Raw genomic sequence first — 16,100 nt, 5'->3', positions numbered from 1 at the left:
AAATTGATAGAGTTATGGTGAATACTTTATGGCCTGATTTGCAGCTTCAGTCTCGGGTTCATTTTTCTACTGCAGGTGCTTTCTCTGATCACTCTCCTACTAGTGTTCAGATTGGTATTTGGTAGAAGATAGGTAGAAGGGTCTTTAAATTCTTTAATATGTGGATTGATCATCCTAAATATATGGAGCTTGTTGGGGAAAATTGGTATTATCATGTTTATGGCTCCCCTATGTATATTATCTGTAAAAGGCTTAAGCACCTGAAAGGTCCTTTGAAAGAGCTCAATAAACTCCATTATAGTCACATCTCTATAAGGGTTGATAAGGCCACCACTGATCTGGAAACTCATAAGACCCTTTTGCATAGTGATAGAGATAATCCTCAGCTTCTGATGCAGGAAAGGCAATTGAGATTAAATCTGGTAAATCTAAAAGCCGTTGAGAAAATGTTCTTTTCTCAGAAACTCAAGTCCACTTTCTTCAAGGAAAGTGATAAAGGCTCAGGGTTTTTTCATGCTTTGATGAGTCAGAAGCACAGAAGAAACTACATTCCTGCTATCCAGTGTGTTAATGGTTTGCTAACCACCTCAATAGATGAAGTGGGGGGAGAATTTGTTAATTATATTCAGCACCTCCTTGGTTCTGCTAAGGACATTTTTCCTCTGGATGTGGAGGTTGTTTACAGTGGGCCTTGTCTTGATACTGATTCTCATGGTCTCCTATTGGCTCCTATGACTAATGAAGGTATTAAGGTGGCTCTTTTCAGTATTGGTGATGATAAAGCCCCTGGGCCAGATGGTTATTCTTCTACTTTCTTCAAGCATTCTTGGGATGTGGTTGGGGATGATTTTTGCCTGGCTATCCATGATTTCTTTAACTCTGGGGAGATTTTAAGGCAGATCAATCACTCTATCATTGCTCTGGTCCCTAAGTCTGTAAATGTGTCTACAGTGGCTGATTTTAGGCCTATATCTTGTTGCAATGTTGTTTACAAAGTAATTTCTAAAATTCTTACAGGCAGGTTGGCTCATGCTTTTCAAGGTATCATAAGTTCTTCTCAGAATGCTTTTCTTGGAGGTAGAAAAATGGCTGAGAATATTCATTTGGTGCAAGAGCTTCTTAGGCACTATGGCAGGAAAAGGGCTTCTCCTAGGTGTCTTATCAAAATAGTCTTTAGGAAAGCTTTTGATTCTGTTCAGTGGCATTTTCAAAGGCGTCTGCTTTTGACTTTGGGGTTCCCTGATCGGTTTGTTGATTTAATTATGAAGTGTGTTGAAACCACTTCTTATTTAGTGGCTGTTAATGGGGCCCTGTATGGTGTCTTTCAGGGCAAGAGTGGGGTTAGGCAGGGTGACCCCTTATCTCCTTATTTGTTCATCACTTGCATGGAATACTTCACTAGAATGTTGGTTGTTGCCTCTGGAAAGTCTGGTTTTCAATTTCATCCAAAGTGTAGTGTGCATAGAATCAGTCATCTTGCTTTTGCTGATGATATTCTCCTTTTCTCTCGAGGTGACAGGACCTCTGTGCAAATTCTTCACCATCAGTTGCTGGCTTTTGGGAGGATCTCAGGTCTGGAAATTAATGCAAGTAAATCCTCCATTTATTTTGGAGGAGTTGGAAATGCTGCTAAGCAAGTTATTTTGCAGGATGTTGGTCTTGAAGAGGGGGTTTTTCCTTTTAAGTGTCTTGGGGTTCCGCTTAGCCCTCATAGATTACTGGCTAGCCAATTCTCCCCTCTCTTGCAAAAGTTGGACTCCGCTATTCAGAGCTGGATGGGGAAGAATTTGTCTTATGCTGGAAGACTTGAGCTATTTTGTTATGTTCTGTAGGGAATTGTGCAATTTTGGCTTAACATCTTTCCCATGCCAGCTCAAGTTATTGGTCAGATTACCAGTATTTGTAGAAATTTTCTCTAGAGTGGCAATACTTTGAAGAAGAATACTACTTTAGTTGCTTGGAGGACTATTTGTCTTCCTAAGAAGGAAGGTGGCTTGGATTTGTTTGATTTAAAGGCCAGGAACAGTAGTTGTTTAGCCAATCAACTCTGGAATATTCACCTCAAGACTGATACTCTGTGGATTCAATAGGTTCATCATTTCTATTTGTCTTATCAATCTATTTGGGATGTTGGCCTGCAGAAAACTTCTTCCCCTCTATGGAAAGCTATTATTTCTCTTAAAGATCAGCTGGTGCAAGGGTGTGGGAGTCTTCCTCAAGCTATTGCAGGTCTACAAAGTTAGCAGAATGGCTCTAAAGCTTTTTCTGCTAATGCTTATGATTTCTTCAGGGAGAAAGGAGTTATAGTCCCCTGGAAAGGGGTTGTGTGGGAGCAATGGTCCCTGCCTCAATATAGTTTTATCCTTTGGCTGGCTGTTAGGGGAAGGCTTAAAACCAGGGATAGGCTTTGGTTCATACATATTGATACTTACTGTATTTTCTGTAGGCAAGTTGATGAGTCTCATAGGCGCCTTTTCTTTGCTTGCAATTGGACCTCTCTTTTATGGAGAAGGATAAAGAGCTGGTTACGAATAAGTAGACATATGTTTACTTTGCATAGTGCCATTAGGGGTTTAACATTTGGCAGGAAAGGCACTGTATCCAGAATGAGGAGGTTCTCTCTTGGGTTGGTGGTGTATTTGATCTGGCAGGAGAGGAACAAAAGAATTTTTGAAAACACTACTAAATCTCTGGATTCCATAGTCCATAGATTTCAAGTCATGTTCTTTACTGTGCTTTATTTCCATGTTAAAGAACCTATCATTAATGTTGGTGGATGATCTTAGGTGCTTTCTAGCCAGTTTTCTTGGTTTTTAAGCTGCTGGATAAAGAGCCGGGGTTTGTCTTAGTTTTGTTGGCTTCTGGCTTTTTTCTGTGTTGGAGTTTTCTTATTGGCTCTGTCTGGGTTGGTTCTGTTGCTTGGGGGACTTGTTCTTTGCCTGATTTGGGCTTATAAGGTTGTTTCTTCTATGGTTGTCGATGTGGGTGCCTTGGCTAGCCTCTACTGTTTTTGGTGGATTTTGATGAGTGGCTTGGAGTTGGCTGCTGGGCTTTGCTTGCTTGGCATGTGTTTCCTGGAGCTGGGTCTAGTTTTAGGTTTTTTGTTTGTTTATGTTATGGGGTGTCTCTAACTTACTTGGCCATTCTTGGGATGGACCTGCTGATGGTGCTTATGGGTGTTGGTCTATGATTTTGGGTGGCTCCGCTGATGGGCCTAAGTTGGCCTCTTTTGGTGATGTTTGCTGGTGCTGCTATGAATCTGTTGAGGCTTTTTGAAGGAGCTGGCTGAAGGTTCCTGCTTGTCGTTCTTCCTATTTGTTCTTTAAAGGGTTATTGCTCTTGTTGGTTTTGGTTTGGTGTTGGGTTGGCTTGGGAGGTTATCTCATAAACCAGTTTCTTATTATGGTGTCTTGGATGACCTCTGTTTGTTTGTTTTCTTAGCTGGGTTCTATTACTGCTTAGCTTAGTTTGTTTGGGTGTTTGCACTCTTTTGTTATCCCTGGCCTGTCAGGGTTCTCTTGGATGTATATAAACTTTCTGGGCTTCCCAGTTTTGTTTTGCTTTTTGATCTTCAATATATTCTTACATTTGATCAAAAAAACAAAGAAAGACCTCTCAGTATTAATGCAGACAAATCTGCTATCTATTTTGGTGGAGTTAGTGATAATTCTAAGCAGCTAATCCTGCATGAAACTGGCTTTAGTGAAGGATCTTTCCCTTTTAGGTATTTCGGTGTCCCTCTTAGTCCTCACAGACTTCTGGCTAGTCAATTTTCTCCTCTTATTCATAAGCTGGAATATGTTATATAGAGCTGGTTTGGGGAAGCATCTTTCTTATGCTGGAAGGCTTGAGCTTCTTAATTCTGTCCTGCAAGGAATGGTTCAGTTCTGGTTGAATGTTTTTCCCCTACCAAATCAGGTTATCATGCAGATTACTAGCATTTGCAGGAATTTTCTGTGGAGTGGTAATGTTTTGGAGAGTAGCTCTGCCCTGGTTTCTTTGAGGAATTTGTGTTTGCCTAAGCAGGAAGGGGGGTCTGGGTGTGCTTCAGATGAGGGCAAGGAATAAGTGTTTCCTTGCAAAGCAAATATGGAATATTCACTTGAAAATTGACTCTTTATGGATCCAGTGGGCTCATCACCAGTACTTAAGGCAACACTCTATATGGGATGCTGTTTTGCAGGGTACCTCCTCTCCCCTGTGGAAAGCCATCACCTCTCTCAAAGATTAGTTAGTTCATGAGTGTGGACGTCATTTTAATGTCATTAGTCTTATGCAGACTTGGAGAAATGGAGCTAATCAATTTTCCAAATATGCTTATGACTATTTCAAAGTCAGAGGGGCTAGAGTGCACTGGGCAAAAAGTGGTGTGGGAATCTTGGTCTATGCCTAGGTGTAATTTTATTTTTTGGCTAGCTGCTTTAGGGAGGCTAAGAACTAGGGATAGATTAAGTTTTATTCCTACGAACACTTTCTGCATTTTCTGTAGACAGGAGGAGGAATCTCACCAGCATTTATTCTTTGGGTGCAGCTGGATAAAACCACTTTGGAGGAAAGTTAAGAGCTGGCTGGGGATTAACAGACATACGTAAATTTGAATTCTGCCATTAGAGGTTTGAATCATGGCAGGACTCTTGTGTCTAGAATGAAAAGAGTGTCTTTGGGGCTCCTTGTCTATTTAATCTGGAAGGAAAGAAATAAAAGAATTTTTCAAAAGGTGAGTAGTTCTCTGGATATTCTCTTCCATGGATTCCAAGTCTTGTTTTTTACTATCCAATACTTTCATGTCAAGGACATGGATATCATTCAAGAGTGATGGCCTTGACTGTTGGTGGTCCCTGGTATGGTTTAGTTTGTTTTGCTTGGTGGTGTGGCCTCTGCTTTGGAGTTGGTTTCTGTTTTTGGTTGGCCTGTTTCTGATCTGTCCTCTGCTTTGGAGCTGGGTTCAAGATGGAGAATTGTTACTCTTGTTGATGGGATCTTTTTTTCCTCTTTGGTTTTCTTGCTTGGTTGGTGTGACTGGTTGGGTATCTGGTTGCTGCTGGACTTTTGTTTCTAGTAATTGCAGCTGGGATTTGACCATATTTTGCTCGTGCTTGTTATTGATTTTCCTTACTGAGATGGTGATGGGTTATTGGATGTTTTGCTTGCTCTTATGTCCTTCTCCTAGTTTCTGGGTTCTGCTTGATTTTGATGGAGATCTGCATGTTGCTTCTATACTGGTTGACGCTGCTGATTACTTCTGGACTACCTCTGCTTTCATGGAGCTGCTGCTGAGTTGCATCCTTATGTTGGAGATGACTTTTTCTCTGGCCCTTTTCGATTTCCTGGTTAACCTCAAGTCTTTATCCTGGTCTTTGGTTGATGGCTGTTTGGGCAGAGAGGATAGCCAAGAAACCAGGTAGTTTGTTTCATTTTCTGTAGCTGGAGTTTTGTTTTATTGGTTTTGACCTGGGATGGATGTTGATAGCTGTTGTTTATTGGCTTAGGAGGTCTTCTGCTGTCCTTGTTGCTTGTTTCTTGGGGTCTTGGGTGGAGCTTCCTGTTTGAGCTTGCTGTGGGAGATGCTTGCTTGTCGTGTGGCTACTGGAGTTAATCTTTGCTGTTTGAGCCTGGAGTTGTCAGTGCTGCTGTTGTGGTTTTCTAATTCTCTTGTAGTTTTTTTGTGATGGGGTTAGTCTTGAAATCTACTCTTAGTAGTTTTCCTGACGAACCTCATTGGTTGGTTTTGGCTTCTTACTTCTTGCTAGGTTGCTTTGGTTTCCTGGGTTGTTCTGCCCAGCTTGCCCCCTGGCCTATCAGGGTTTTGTTTGTTGTATATAGACTCTCTGGACATTCCAGTTTTTGTTTCCCTTTTGATCTATAATATTCTTACATTTTGATCAAAAAGAAGAAAGAGCCTCAATGTGGGAATCTTGGGCTATGTCTTGGTGAAATTTTATTTTTTGGCTAGCTGTTTTGGGGAGGCTAAGAACTAGGGATAGATTAAGTTTTATTCGTACGGACACCTTCTGCATTTTCTGTAGACAGGAGGAGGAATCTCACGAGCATCTATTCTTTGGGTGTAGCTGGATAGAACCACTTTGGAGGAAAGTTAAGAGCTGGCTGAGGATTAATAGGCATATGGTAAATTTGAATTCTGCCATTAGAGGTTTGAATCATGGCAGGACTCTTATGTCTAGAATGAGAAGAGTGTCTTTGTGGCTCCTTGTCTATTTAATCTGGAAGGAAAGAAATAAAAGAATTTTTGAAAAAGTGAGTAGTTCTCTGGATATTCTTTTCCATAGATTCCAAGTCTTGTTTTTTACTATTCAATACTTTCATGTCAAGGACATGGATGTCATTCAAGAGTGATGGTCTTGACTGTTGGTGGTCCCTGGTATTGCAAGGTTGGTGGTTTTATCTGGTTTAGTTTGTTTTGTTTGAGTTGGTTTGATTTGGTTGCTGTTGCTGGTTTGAATTGGTGGTCTTTGGAAGTTTTCTGACCTATTCTGTGTGTATGGGTTATTGTTGGACTATGTTTTGTGTCCTGGTTGATTTGTGCCTGAGAAGCTTTGCTGATGGGGACCATTTGGCCTTTCCTGGGACCTTTTAGGCTCTTTGCCAGATGTTGGTTAACCTTAAGATCTTGTTTGGATCTGCTGGTTGGCTTTCTTCTGCTGGAAGGTTACCTTGAGTTCAGCTGTTGGTTCTGCTCTTGTGCTTGCTGCCCTTGCTTTTTGGTGGTGTGGCCTCTGTTTTGGAGTTGGTTTTTGGTTTGGTTGGCCTATTTTTGATCTGTCGTCTACTTTGGAGCTGGTTTCAAGGTTGGTGGGCTGCTCTATTGCTCTGGTAGGGGTGATGGGTTTTTCTACTGCTTTGCCTCTGCTGAGCTTTCTCTATTGGCTGCTGGGGTGTTGTGCTTGGTCTGGTTTGTTTACTTGGCTGTGAGTATCCAGGTATTGCTAATTGTTGAACTAGGTAGGGAGGTTACTCTAGAAACCAGCTTCTTCTGGTGTCTAGGGTAACCTCTTTATAGCTTGTGTCTTTTTTGCTGCTGTGTTTTTTGTTGCTTAGTTAGCCTCACTGGGCCCATCCTAGTTTGTTCCCCTGTTGTGTTGTATATAAACTCTCTGGTTTTTCCAGTTGTGTATCTTTTCGATCTTCAATACATACTTACATTTGATCAAAAATAAAAAAAGAAAGAGCTCTCAGTAGTAGTAAGGAGAGAGAAAGTTAGAGAGAGATGCTCTCGATTTCTCAAAAATTTCTTTCCCTCCCGATTTTGATTTTGACCTTATTGTTCTTGTTCTCTACCTTCTCGATTTCTTGATGGCGAAGAACAGGAAGAAGCTCACAACCTCGGCTTCTCGGGGTAAAAAGACTTTGAAGCAACTCAAGGAGGAGGCCCAACTGGAACTCCACAAAAACGCGGTGCTTGCTCTGGAAGCGCCTTGTGGGTCGTGATCTTTGGACAATCTAGATGATCTAGGTTCGGACAAGATTGACGGTCCGGTCTTGAAAACCCTGGTGGGGGGTTCTTGCCCGATTTCTGCTCAAGAGCGTGTGCTAGTGGAGGACTGCTCTGACAATGACGCTTTTGATGAGGAGTTGTTGGATTGCTCTCTTACGGGGGAGAGTTCTGGTTCTTTAATTCTCCTGCTCCGCTCAGGATTTTTGAGTCTGGGTGTGTTAGGGGTGATGGTGGATCCGGTAATGTTTCACCTAATGCTAGTTCATATTGTATTGTGAATTCAACTGATGTAAGGAATCAAGAGAATGCTCCACCTACTGCGGAAGTGGGATCTCAGGCCATTCCAGGTATGCCTAAAGTTGTAGAAACTGTAGTTGGAAAGTGGAGAGATTTATTTAGTGCTAATAGAAGTTCTGAAAGTTGCCCTAAGCTAGAGCATTATTCTGATATTAATGCTAGGAAGAACTGTACTCTGTCAGATGAAGATCTAGATGATAACTGTGATATTTGGAAATTTCGTGTTTTGGGATATGTGGTAGGGAAGTTTCCTGGGTTTAGAGCTCTCAATCATATAATTGTAAACTCTTGGAAGTGTGAAGCTATGCTAACAATACATGATTCTTGATGGTTGATTTATAGATTTGAAAATGAAGATGATAAGCTGGCTGTTCTTAGTGGTGGACCTTACTTGGTGTATGGCAGGCCTTTAATGTTGAGTTCTATGCCAGAGTATTTTGACTTTGCTTCTGAAGAGATGACTCGAGTCCCAGTTTGGGTTAAGTTTCCTAATTTACCTTTGAAATACAGGTCCATGAAATGTCTATCCAAGATTGCTAGTGTGCTTGGTAAGCCTCTTCAGTGTGATAAGTTGACCTCCAACCTCTCAAGGCTTTCCTATGCTAGGTGCTAGTGGAAATTGACTTGTTGGATGATCTCCCTCATTCAATTGATATTCTCCTACCTAATGGGACTCCTTTGGACCAAATGGTGGAGTATGAAACTTTACCCAAGTTTTGTAAGCATTGCAGGGTTCTTGGACATACTACTGGGGTTTGTTCAAAACCTCTTGTTGTAAACAGTTCAATCAACACAGTTAGGTAGGCCAATGGGAATGTTGACAATACCAATTAGGGTAGTGTCCTGGATAGATTGGGTCATGTTTCTTTAGTAATTGATAAGCAGAAGAGGATAGCAATTATTGAGAAGCAAAGCTTTGATCCTATGCACATTGAAGCTGAGGGTGAAGGATGGGAAATGATTAGGGGAAGGAAAAATAGTAAGAAGCAGAAGCTCCAAAGCAGATTTTTAGCTGAAAGAAATGGTACTAAAGAAGCTCAGATTGTGTCCACTCTTGAGAAGGGTAAAACTGTAGCTTCCAGAGTTGAAGTTAGGAGTGGAAATTGTACTAAAACTACAGAGGGTGTTAGTAGTGCAAAGAAACATGCTTTGAGAGCATTTGGCAGTGGTAGGGGATCACCCCCTCCTGTTTAATGTTATTGTATAGTTGGAATGTCAGAGGGCTTAATAGTCCTCTGAAGCAGCATGAGGTTGTGAACCTTGTGAAGAAGAATAAGATTGATGTTTGTGGTCTCTTGGAAACTAAGCTTGTCCCTTCCAAGCTTTATTTTATGCATAAGTTTAGGTTGAAGCATTGGAAGGTTATTGCTAATGTTGATGTTTCCGGTACTGCTAGGATTGTGATTTTTTTGAAGCCTTCCACTGTGCAAGTTGATTTGGTTGATCTTTCTCCTCAGGGCATCCATGTGACTGTTATTAGTTTGGAGCATCAATTTAGTTTTGCTGCCACTTTTGTTTATGGGTTCAATACTATCACTGCTAGGAGAGGGCTTTGGGAGGATTTGAGAAGGTGGTCTCATATCTCTCCTTGGATAATCCTTGGGGATTTTAATTCCATTCTTTCTCAATCTGATAAACATAATCGGGATCCTGTTACTAGCTACGAAGTTTCTTATTTCAGGGAGTGTTGTTCTGATTTAGGGCTTGCTGATCTGAACTTTACTGGTTGTCATTTTTCCTGGTCTAATGGGAATATTTGGAGCAAAATTGATAGAGTTATGGTAAATCCTCTATGGCCTGCTATGCAATTGCAGTCTTTGGTTCATTACTTAACTCTTGGTGCTTTCTCTTATCACTCTCCTGCTAGGATCCAGCTTAGGGCTTGGTAGAAGCAAGGTAAAAGGGCTTTTAAATTCTTTAATATGTGGACTAATCATCCTAGTTACAGTGAGTTAGTTGGTGCTAATTGGTCTTTTCAAGTTTATTGTGCTCCTATGTACATTCTTTGTAAAAGGCTTAAGTACTTGAAAGGGCTTCTAAAGGAGCTCAATAAACGGCATTATAGTCACATCTCTGTGAGGGTTGCTAATGCTACTGCTGATCTGGATTCTCATTAGGTCGTTCTGTAAAATGATATGGACAATTCTCAGCTTATGATGCAGGACAAGAAGTTGAGATTAAATCTGGTGAATCCTAAAGCAGCAGAGAAAATGTTTTACAGTCAGAAGCTTAAGTCTACTTTCTTCAAGGAAAGTGACAAAGGTACTGGGTTTTTTCATGCTTTAATGAATCAGAAGCACAGAAGGAATTACATACCTGCTATTCTGTGTGGTAATGGCTTACTCACCACTTCAATGGATGAAATGGGAGGGGAATTTGTTAATTATTTCCAGTAGCTCCTTGGGTCTTCTAAGGACACTCTTCCCCTGGATGTGGGGATTGTTCAATCTGGGCCTTGTCTTGATGATTCTTCCTATGGATCCCTCTTGGCTTTTGTGACTAATGAAGACATTAGGATTGCCTTATTCAGTATTGGTGATAATAAAGCCCCTAGTCCAAATGGTTACTCTTCTGCTTTCTTCAAATAGTCCTGGGAGATTGTTGGGGATGATTTCTGCTTGGCCATTCAGGACTTCTTTATCTCTGGGGAGATCTTGAGGCAAATTAATCACTCTGTCATTGCTCTGATTCCCAAGTCATCAAATGTAACCACAGTGGCTGATTTTAGACCAATTTCTTATTGTAACGTTATATACAAGGTCATATCTAAATTCTTACTAGCAGGTTGGCTATTGCTCTTCAAGGTATCATAAGTTCTGCTCAGAATACTTTCCTTGGAGGTAGGAAAATGGCTGATAATATTAATTTGGCTTCCCTGATAGGTTTGTTCATTTAATCATGCAATGTGTTGAAACCACTTCCTTCTTAGTGGCTGTTAATGGGGATTTGTATGGCTTCTTTCCCGACAAAAATGGGGTCAGGCAGGGTGATCCCCTATCTCCTTATTTGTTTATCACTTGCATGGAATACTTCTATAGAATGTTGGATGTTACCTCTAGAATGTTGGATGTTACCTCTAGACTGCCTGTGTTCTAGTTTCATCCTAAGTGTGGTGTTCACAGAATTTGTCACCTTGCTTTTGCTGATGATATTCTTCTTTTTTCTCGAGGAGACATGTCTTCTATGCATATTCTATACCAACAGTTAATGGAGTTTGGGAAGATATCTGGGTTGGAAATAAATGCCAGTAAGTCCTCCATTTATTTTGGAGGAGTTACTCATACTACTAAGCAGGGTATCTTACAAGCCACTGGGTTTAATGAGGGTGCCTTCCCTTTCAAGTATCTTGGTGTTCCTCTTAGTCCCCACAGATTACTGGCTAGCCAATTCTCTCCTCTTTTGCACAAGTTGGATTCAGCTATTCAGAGTTGGATGAGGAAGCATCTGTCCTATGCTGGAAGACTTGAGCTTCTTAAGTCTGTCTTGCAGGGAATTGTGTAATTTTGGCTAAGCATTTTTCCTATGCCAGCCCAAGTTATCAGCCAGATTACTAGCATTTGCAGGAATTTTCTTTGGAGTGGCAATACATTGAAGAAGAATTATGTTCTGGTCGCTTGGAGGACTGTTTGTCTGCCTAAGAATAAAGGAGGACTGGGATTGTTTGATTTAAAGGCTATGAACAGTAGCTTCTTAGCCAAGCATCTCTGGAACATTCGCTTAAAAACTGATTCTCTATGGATCCAGTGGGTTCATCATTTTTATTTGTCTCATATCTCTATTTGGGATGTTGGCTGGCAGAGAACTTCATCTCCTCTGTGGAAGGCTATTGTTTCCCTTAAGGATAACCTGCTCTAGGAGTGTGGGAGTCCTTCTCAAGCTATTACTAGACTACAGTGTTGGCAGTAGGCCTATGGTTTCTTTAGGCTAAAGTTTGTTGGGAAAGGGTTGTTTGGGAGCATTGGTCTCTACTGACACTTATTGTCTTTTTTGTAGGCAAGAAGAGGAGTCTCATAGGCATATTTTCTTTGCTTGCAATTGGACCTCTCTTTTATGGAGAAAGATTAGGTGCTGGTTATGGATAAATAGGCACATGGTTACTTTGAATAGTGCCATTAGAGGTTTAAAGTTTGGTAGGAGAGGGCTTGATTCTAGAATGAGGAGAGTTTCCCTGGGGTTGGTGGTGTATCTGATTTGGCAGTAGAGAAGCAAAAGGGTTTTTGAAGACACTAGTCAATCTGTGGATTCCCTAGTGTATAGATTCCAAATTATGTTCTTTATTGTACTATACTCTCACGTTAAAGACCCTATCATTAATGTTGGAGGTTGATTCTTGTTTTTTGGCTATTTTATTGCCCTGGTTTTCATGCTGCTGGATAGGGAGTTGGGTTCAGCTCAGTTTGTGTTTGGTGGTCGCCTTTTTGTCTATGTCCTCTTGCTCTATTTTTGTGGTTGGAGATGTTGAAGTTGTTGTTAATCTTTCTGTTGTTTGTTGCTTGATGAGTTTCTGGTGTAGCTTGACTAAATTTGGAGCTGGTCTGCTTGCTTCTAGTTCGGTTTCTTGCTGGAATTGCCTCTTTCCCTTTGGTTGTTCTGGTTTGGTTCCCTTCATTGGTAGGGGGCTAGTAGGTTGCCTTGTGTGGGCCTCTCTGGTTGCTTCTTCTTTGGTTGGAGCTGTGGGAGCCTTGGCTAACCTTTGCTTGTATCTGGTGGAGCTTGCTGAGAGGGCTGGAGTTGGCTGCTAAGAAAACCAATGAAAGAGCTGGAGTTGTCTATAAACTTTCTTGACTTTCTGGGTTTTCCAGTTTTGGTTTTTTTTTATCTTCAATATATTCTTACATTTGATCAAAAATAGAAAGAGCTATCAGTCTGTCAATCCTTACTATGTCTGGATCTGGTAAGTTTCCCCTTGTTGAGTCAAATTAAGCCACATGCTCCACTCCTGGTGGTAACCTTCCATCAATTCCTTTAAGTTTCAGCCTTGCGACCATACTCCCCCCAGAATCCAAAAACTTTGATTTCTCATAAGGTGCCAGCGGAGTCCTAAAAGCATCATCCGCTGATCCCTGGTCGGCATCGTTTATGGTTGAGACTAGGACGGTATCTGATCGTCTTCGAGCCCCCAAATTTCGTTCTTGATTAATGAAAACATCCTTGGCAAATGCTTTCGTAGTTGTTCGTCTTCATAAATCCAAGAATTTCACCTCTGACTATGAGATACGAATGCTCCCGACAGTCCCTGTTAATCATTATTCCGATCCCGAAGGCCAATATAATAGGACTGAAATCCTATGATGTTATCCCATGCTAATGTATTCAGAGCATAGGCTTGCTTTGAGCACTCTAATTTCTTCAAAGTAACAGCGCCGGAGGAATGACCTGGCCAATTAAGGTGCACACCAAAGGCGGACCACTCAACCCATCCCTAGATCCAACTACGAGCTTTTTAACTGCAACAACTTAAATATAGGCTATTGGAGCTGGAATTACCGCGGCTGCTGGCACAAGACTTGTCCTCCAATGGATCCTCGTTAAGGGATTTAGATTGTACTCATTCCAATTACCAGATTCATAGAGCCCAATATTGTTATTTATTTATTGTCACTACCCCCCTGTGTCAGGATTGGGTAATTTGCGCATCTGCTACCTTCCTTGGATGTGGTAGCCGTTTCTCAGGCTCCTTCACCGGAATCGAACCCTAATTCTCCATTACCCATCAATACCATGGTAGACCTCTATCCTACCATCGAAAGTTGATAGGGCAGAAATTTGAATGATGCGTCACCGGCACGATGGCCGTGCGATCCGTCAAGTTATCATGAATCAACAGAGCAACGAGTAGAGCCCGCATTGACCTTTTATCCAATAAATGCATCCCTTCTAGAAGTCAGGGTTTGGTGAACGTATTAGCTCTAGAATTACTACTGTTATCCGAGTAGTAGATACCATCAAACAAACTATAACTGATTTAATAAGCCATTCGCAGTTTCACAGTCTGAATTAGTTCATACATAGACATGCATGGCTTAATCTTTGAGACAAGTATATGACTACTGGCAGGATCAACCAGGTAGCTTTCCTCGAGATGACTAGGACAACGCATGGACATTACAATAACCCATGGTTCAAGAATGCCAAGGCGAGCCACACCGACTTTCGGTTCGAGCGACTAGCGCTAGGCTCGGGCTTATCAAAAGGGTTTTTCAATCCTTTGCCCACTTAATTTTCAGCATCCAAGGGTCAAGCAACCAAGCATGGGCCGAGACATAAGCCAATGGCTTACAAAGGAACATGCAAAGCGCCAACTAGTTCATCCCATGCCCAAAAAGGGCACGAGTGAAAACAAGCAACGAGGACATCCAATACCATCTGGATAGGTATGCAACACAGGAACAAGGGACTTGCCACAAGACGTATATGCTTGGGCCATGATTGAAAAGTGGTTGAGCGTAGACACTTTGGTCCACAAGAACGGTGCCTGCCAACAAACTCAACCAAAACATAACTCACGTGTTGTACGTACATGCACACAGCTCCACGAGGCCATCCGTAAGAAGTAGAATCACAAACCTGTGGAATAACCTAGAGAAGCCACGCACGAGACGATAGACACGATTGTTTCCCACTAGGAAGGCTAGCTCCTTGGTTTCCTCACCTAACAACCACTCACATCGCTTGACTTGGTTTCCCAAGCAAGCAGTTGCTCACAGCTCTAGGCTTGGTACTCCATCACCGGCCAACCACGTTTCAATTCCGACGGGGAGTGTACGGCTCAATTGCCCAAGCCAAGCACCCAGAGCTGAAAGGCCATGCCCAGCACTCTTGAGTGGATCAAGACAGCGGGCGATTTGGTTAGGATGCCCACACCAATTCCCACACATCTAATCCACTCATTGTGTGAGAAATGACCTGTCCAGCGAAATTCTGATTCCCACGTGTGGGCACCAGGCAAGGGCATCCTTGCAAATAGCCCACTTCCGATTCTAACGAGGGGTGCATGGCGTAGTTGCCCAAGCCAAGCGCCCCGACCTGAAAGGCCAAGCCAAGCACTCATGAGCAAATCAAGACGGCGAACGATTTGGATAGGATGGCCACACCAATGCCCACGCATCCAATCCGCTCATTGTACAAGACACAACCAATCCAGTGAAATTCCGATTCCCACATATGGGCGCTCGGCAAGGGCATCCTTGCCAAGCGCCCATTTTCGATTCCGATGAGGTGTGCACTACTCAGTTGCCCAAGCCAAGCACCCCTAGCTGAAAGGCCAAGCCAAGCACTCATGAGTGGATCAAGACGGTGAGCGGTTTGGATAGGATGCCCACACCAATGCCCACGCATCTAATCCGCTTATTGTGCAAGACACGACCAATCCAGCAAAATTTTGATTCCCACGTGTGGGCGCTCGACAAGGGCATCCTTGTCGAACACCCACGGCTTCGGTTTCCGACCTTTCGAATCCCACTTGGGGTGCTATATAGGCTATAGTCCGTGTCAAGCACCCCTTACCGAAGCCCACATCCCATATACGAGGGGAGGTTTTTCGACTCACCGGACTACCCCCTATATATATGTCTTAAGTTCGTTTTCCAAACTGGCAGTAGGAGACATCAATTTCTCAAAAAGTGTAGTGCCCCCCATTTCTTATCCCGTCAACAGCGGAATAGGCCTCCTCTCACACGCAACGTGCGAGAAATGAGCAATCACCCGTAATTTCAAATCCCGTGTGTGGTCGCTCGACAGAGCGATTCTTCTTGAGCACCCATACTTCGATATCTGACCTTCCGAATCCCACGCGGGGTGCTATATAGGCTGTAGTCCACGCCAAGCACCCCTAATCGAAGCCCACGTCCTACATAGGAGGGGAGGTCTTTCGACCCACCGGACTACCCCCTATATATATGTCTTTAGTCTGTTTTCCAAACTGGCAGTGGGAGACATCAATTTCTCAAAAAGCGTAGTCCCCCCCATTTCTCATCCCGTCAAAGCGCACGCGGCCCCTTAGCACGCGAGGGTCCGAAGGTTAACCTCAGTACACCTTATATATATGTCTTAAGTCCGTTTCTCAAACTGGCAATAGGAGACATCAATTTCTCAAAAAGCGTAGTCCCGCCCATTTCTCATCCCGCCAAAGCGCCTCTGCCCCATAGCGCGCACGCTACCCCATAGCGCGACGCGGGGGTCCGAAGGTTAACCTCAGTACTCCCTATATATATATCTTAAGTGCGTTTCTCAAACTGGCAGTAGGAGACATCAATTTCTCAAAAAGCATAGTCCCGCCCATTTCTTATCCCTTCAGTGCGTACGCTACCCCTAGCACGCGCGCTGGGGTCCGAAGGTTAACCTCAGTACC

The sequence above is a fragment of the Tripterygium wilfordii genome, chromosome 4, assembly GCF_013401445.1.
Source record: "Tripterygium wilfordii isolate XIE 37 chromosome 4, ASM1340144v1, whole genome shotgun sequence".
In the NCBI taxonomy this organism is placed as follows: Eukaryota; Viridiplantae; Streptophyta; class Magnoliopsida; order Celastrales; family Celastraceae; genus Tripterygium; species Tripterygium wilfordii.
The sequence above is the reverse complement of the archived record's forward strand: the minus strand, read 5'-3'. Positions refer to the sequence as shown.